This window comes from Lissotriton helveticus, chromosome 7 (assembly GCF_964261635.1).
Source record: "Lissotriton helveticus chromosome 7, aLisHel1.1, whole genome shotgun sequence".
Lineage (NCBI taxonomy): Eukaryota > Metazoa > Chordata > Amphibia > Caudata > Salamandridae > Lissotriton > Lissotriton helveticus.
Genome location: NC_136068.1, coordinates 1,741,476,568 through 1,741,483,169, shown reverse-complemented (window position 1 = coordinate 1,741,483,169; position 6,602 = coordinate 1,741,476,568).

Sequence of the window (6,602 nt, the reverse complement as noted above, 5' to 3'; positions counted from 1 at the left end):
TGGCTGAGATAGGAAAACTCCCTGATAACGTCTCTGCTAAGATAGAGGAATCTTTAAACAAATCGGTATCCACAGCTATCAGCGGTCTTATACCTACCCCTGCTTCAAACCCTCCGCCAATAAACTATATCACTAATAGCACTCCTCCTGGTGCCCCCCTGTTCGCACCGACCTCTGCTGCTGTTGCTGATGACCCATCTACAGAAAAAGGGACCTTCGAGCTTGTGGTTGAAGCTTCCCCATTGGTACTTGTCCTCGCCAATGTTCCTCCTTTGGCTCAAGGTGAGCGGGAAACAACATCTTCTCTAATTAACAAATCCTTATCCTGGCTATCCAACAATATGGTAATCACTCCTTGGGGAAAACAACAACTCTCCCAAGAGCTCGTCAAAGCTAGAAGGGTCCAGTGGATCGGGGAGAGGGTGAAAAAGTTTCAAGGGGAGTGTGTCGTTTTACACTTCTCTGACCCTGGGGTTCTGCCTAATATCCTTCCTAACATCCTACCACCACAAAGGAGATCAACCTCTATAGTTCCATTGACTCTGGATTTTTTCTATCCCAGAAAGGGCAGTGGCCCTAACTCAAACATCTTGAGAACCAAATGGAACATTGTGACCAAAAGAGGGAGGAAGGATGTTGCGTCGGTGGATTGGGGCTTGGGGATGGAAAATCGCTTTTCTGCATTCTCTAATTTAGATGACTGCGATTGACAACCACATATCGGTAATCCCATCACCCTGCCCTGCTCTGACAAAAGAACTTCGGACGCAATCAGCAATTTAACAACAGGCTGCACCCAGGGGCATCTGTTCAATGACCCCCCAGGCCCATCAAATGTAATTACCATTAATTTGGCCAATGGTGACAGGGCATCACACAAGTCCACTACTCACCCCTGTTCTCCTACTATACCTATCTTGAAGGAAGAAACAGGATGTAAAATTATTAGTTGGAACATTGCCGGAATCAGTACAAAATGGAGCGACAACGAGTGGGTCACCTTTGTCGCAAGCCACGACGTTATCGCCCTACAAGAAACTTGGGACTTGTCTTCCAATCAATGGCTGGATGGCTTTGCTGGCTTCTCAGTCGCGGCTCGCCCAAGTGCCGCAGGTAGAGCGAGGGGAGGCCTCTCGACCTTTTTTTCTCTAGTCTTTGCTGGCACGCTGAAAAAAATTGAGTGTGATTCCCCAAATTGCCTAATTGTGGAAAGGCAAATCTGCCCATCAAAGAGCATTCTGTTCATTAATTTCTACAATTCTGTCAATAAGGAACTCGGGGGTAATAACATCACCCAACTGGATGCATTTTTAACCGCTTTTACTCAAAATTCCCCCTCTAGCTATGAACTGGTGTTAATGGGTGATTTTAACATTCACCCCTGCAATCTGGGTTGCCCCGCCCTAGGAGTGACGGAGGCTTGGGATCAGGAGGGCCCACACTTCGAACATACTAGGCAAGGAGAGGAACTGGAGGATTTTCTGGCCAAATATAACCTTCTTGAATTCACAGCAGGAGAGGGGGCTCCTAGAGCATCAATGTTTAAGGGCTCCCCCATGGGCTCTGTTATTGACTATATTTTTGTGACTTCTGCCATTTGTAAATGCATTATTACCTATTGTACTGTGTTTTCGCCGTTTAGCGACCATAATCCTGTTTTCCTGTCCATCTGCTGGGGGGGTGCCTTAGGTCCAATGCCAGGGCATTCCAAACAGGGCCTCACCCTTCGCACAACAGATCAAGGCAGGCGTTTGAAATGGGGGAACGTGGTGGCAGAGGAGTTCTACACTAATATCGGTCAGCAGATCGAAGAGCACATCAAAATTTGCCAAGATCCGACCGTGCCAGGTAATGACACCATGTCCGCCTTTCAATCAATATGCCATGTAGTGGCCGAGAACCTTACGGTATTAAGGGGTAGGGGTGAACAAAAGCCGCATAAATGGTTCGATTCTGACTGCACCAGGGCCCTTAGAGCCTTAAAAATGGCCCTTAAAGCACAACCTAGGGATAGGGTTTTGGTTTCAGCCTTGAGAAAAGAGTACAGGGCCGCAACAAAGTCTAGAAGGGATAGTATTAAGCATGAGGCATGGGACCAACTAAACGACATTAACATCTTGAGAGACAGCAGGCAATTCTGGGCTGTAGTAAATCACCCTTATTTTTCTGATTCTCTAAATCTAGATACCGATTGTGTAATACCCGATGAGAAGTGGCTGGCCCACTTCAGCTCTGTTTATGGCGAGTCTGGTGCCTGTTCGTTGCCACAAAACAATGTAGGTTTGGTGGCCACACCTATACAATTTAATAGTGGGGAAGTGGAAAAAGCAATTTGTGCTACAACAAAGAATAAAGCCCCCGGACCAGACGGGGTACCAGCTGATTTTTATTTACATTCCCCCAAATTCTGGGCTGGTATCCTAGCCAATGTGTTCACAGCCGCAAACACCTCGCCCCCTCCAAATACATGGGCTACGTCTACCATCGTCCCAATATTTAAAAAGGGCAGAAGGGATGACCCAGGGTGTTACCGGCCCATTTCTCTCCTGGACTCTGCCATTAAGATCCTGGGCAGAGTCCTTTTAGTGAGATTAAGAGATAGCCTGGAGGAGAGTGGTGGCCTGGCTGACATACAGTATGGCTTTAGGGAAAAAAGGGGCACGTTAGAACAGTGCTCAAACCTGCACCTTCTGATTTCCAAGTATACGGTGGCCAAGGAGGGGACCTTGTATTTAGCATTTATGGACCTCTCCTCGGCCTTCGACCTGGTAAACAGATCAAAACTTTGGGAAATCCTAACGAATATGGGAATTGACGCCGATTTGGTGGCTTTTATAGCTTCTATGCATCAGGATTTATTCGCTGCTGTAAGAGTAACCAAAGAGGGAAGATGTACGTCAAGTTTTCGATCTGTACGGGGCGTTAGGCAGGGATGCATATTGGCCCCCCTGTTGTTTACCATCTATATAAATGACCTAGGTAAGCATCTACTTGAGGCAGCATGTGACGTACCGCATGTAGGAGAAGCTAAGATTCCTGCTCTCCTATATGCGGACGATGCTGTACTCATTGCACGCACAGGGGTATGTCTCCAAAAATTGTTGGACGCTTTTGGGACTTTTATGGACCGGTTGGACTTGAAGGTCAATGCCTCCAAATCGCACACCATGGTTGTAGGGACACAAGGGAAAAGCGGCAAGAGAGGAATTAAATCCTTCTTTTGCAAAGGAGAGATTGTGTCGGGAGTTCCCGTGTTTTCATACCTGGGCGTGCTTTTTGATTGCAGGGGTACCTGGGGCCCACAGATACGCGCAAAAAGCTTAGCGGTTACAAGAACATCTAGGGCCATTTTAAGTTTCGCTAAAAGGCTGGGACATAGACCCATGAAGGCCATCATCAAGGTTTATAACAGTAAATCCCTTCCCGTGGCCCTGTATGGTGCCTCTTTATGGGGTTATGCACGACTAGAAGAAATCCAGGTAGCTGAAAATAGTTTTTTACGCTCTGTCCTGTCCCTCCCCCAATCCTCCCCGGTGTTCTCAATCCATACAGAACTTGGTTTGGACTACATCCAGGACAAACTGAGACTGGCCCCATTAATATACTGGCTTAAGACGTGGTTAAATCCTGAACTTGTGTTAAATCACACGATCATGAGGGATGTGATGAGTTTAGAGTATAGTCACAAGATACCATGGATGGCGTATTTGCACAAATCTTTTACTGAACTAGGTCGTCCAGATTTATTTACCTCCCCTTCGTGTATCACTAAGCAGGATGTGAGTCTTATAAAAAAACAGTTTATGGTTAGGGCATACATGTTGCGTGAAGAAGTCGAATTGTCAAAACCTTCTGTTCGAATGCATTTTTTGTCACTCCAGTCACTTGCAATTGAACCCTATTTATGTTTTGTTACTAATCCGTTTCATAGATTCTTGTTAACAAAATTCAGATTTAACACTATTCATTTTTATTTGGGCCATTTTAATACCTGGATGAAACCTGAGTTAGCTCCCCCTTGCACTTGTGACAATTTTTCTGTTCAGGACAGTTTACATTTTGTTATGTTTTGCGATTTCTTTTCCGACCAAAGGAAAAAATACCTGCTACCAGTCTTAAGAGAAGCGGGCTTCTCCCAGGTGAGACCAGCCATGTTATATTTAAAATCACTGGGTAACATCTGTATCACATTCGCCATGGCCAATTTTCTTGTGGCAGCATCCAGAGCCAGAAGGGGCATGAATTTGGAAATTTGATGTACATAATGTGTTTTTTATCCAAATTAACTTGCTCGTAAATGAAATTGTTTAATTCTTTCTTAAATTGTAAATAATACTGTTTTTATGTACTTTGTATGATTTTAACAAATCGAATAAAGTTAATTTGACTGACTGACTGACACTTCTGTAAGGGCAGACTTCAGTGTGATATCACTTCTGTAAGAGCAGATCTCGTTGTGAAATCACTTCTGTAAGGGCAGACCTCAGTGTGATATCACTTCTGTAAGGGCAGACTTGAGTGTGATTTCACTCTGTAAGGGCATACCTCAGTGTGATATCACTTCTGTAAGCGCAGACCAGTGTGATAACACTTCTGTAATGGCAGGCCTCAGCGTGATATCACTTATGTAAGGGCAGACCTCAGTGTGATATCACTTCTGTAAGGGCAGACCAGTGTGATAACACTTCTGTAATGGCAGGCCTCAGTGTGATATCACTTATGTAAGGGCAGACCTCAGTGGTAAATCACTTCTGTAAGCGCAAACCTCACTGTGATATCACTTATGCAAGGGCAGACCTCAGTGGTAAATCACTTCTGTGAGGGCAGACCTCAGTGGTAAATCACTTCTGTAAGGGCAGACCTCAGTGTGATATCACTTCTGTAAGGGCAGACCTCAGTGGTAAATCCCTTCAGTAAGGGCAAACCTCAGTGGTAAATAACTTCTGTAAGGGCAGACCTCAGTGTGATATCACTTATGTAAGGGCAGACCTCAGTGGTAAATCCCTTCTGTAAGGGCAGACCTCAGTGGTAAACCACTTCTGTAGGGGCAGACCTCACTTTGATATCACTTATGCAAGGGCAGACCTCAGTGTGATATCACTTCTGTGAGGGCAGACTTCAATGTGATATCACTTCTGCAAGGGCATACCTCAGTGGTAAATCACTTCTGTAAGGGCAGACCTCAGTGTGATATAACTTCTTTAAGGGCAGACCTAATTGTGATATTTTTTCTGTAAGGGCAGACCTCAGTGTGATATCACATCTGCAAGGGCAGACCTCAGTGGTAAATCACTTCTGTAAGGGCAGACCTCAGTGTGAAATCACTTCCTTAAGGGCAGACCTCAGTGTGATATCACTTCCCAAAGGGCAGAACTCAGTGTGATATCACTTCTGTAAGGGCAGACCTCAGTGTGATATCACTTCTGAAAGAGCAGACCAAAGTGTGAAATCACTTCTGTAAGGGCAGACCTCAGTGTGATATCACTTCTGTAAGGGCAGACCTCAGTGGTAAATCGCTTATGTAAGGGCAGACCTCAGTGTGATATCACTTATGTAAGGGCAGACCTGAGTAGTAAATCCCTTCTGTAAGGGCAGACCTCACTGGTAAATCACTTCTGTAAGGGCAGACCTCACTTTGATATCACTTATGCAAGGGCAGACCTCAGTGTGATATCACTTCTGTAAGGGCAGACTTCAATGTGATATCACTTCTGCAAGGGCAGACCTCAGTGGAAAATCACTTCTGTAAGGGCTGACCCCAGTGTGATATAACTTCTTTAAGGGCAGACCCCAGTGTGATATCACTTCCTTATGGTCGGACCTCAGTGTGATATCACTTCTGTAAGGGCAGGCCTCAGTGGTAAATTACTTCTATAAGGGCAGACAGCAGTGTGATATCACTTCTGTAAGGGCAGACCTCAATGGTAAATCACTTCTGTAAGGGCAGACATCAGTGTGATATCGCTTCTGTAAGGGCAGACCTCGGTGTGATATCACTTCTGTAAGGGCAGACATCAGTGTGATATCGCTTCTGTAAGGGCAGACCTCAGTGTGATATCACTTCTGTAAGGGCAGACCTCAGTGTGATATCGCTTCTGTAAGGGCAGACCTCAGTGTGATATCACTTCTGTAAGGGCAGACCTCAGTGTGATATCGCTTCTGTAAGGGCAGACCTCAGTGTGATATCACTTCTGTAAGGGCATCTCCCTGTGTGGCAATCCCTCTGAAATGGTGCCTCAATGTGAGAACTTCATCGCACACAAGACAGCTCCCCGTATGGCTTTCTGTAAGTAAGAATAGCTTCCAGTGCGAGCTCAGTGCAGCAAGAACAACTCACAGTGTCAGTTCAGTGCAGTGAGAGGAGATGACGGTGTGAGATCAGTGCAGTGAGAGTAGCTTGCAGACGCAGTTCCTGATGTGAGTTCAGTGTAGGGAGAGCAGTTCCCAGTATGAGTTCAGTGCAGTGAGAGCAGATCACAGTGTGAGTTCAGTGCAGTGAGAGCAGCTCACTGTGTGAGTTCAGTGCAGCGAGAGCAGCTCACTGTGTGAGTTCAGTGCAGTGAGAGCAGCTCCCTGTGTGAGTTCAGTGCAGCGAGAGCAGC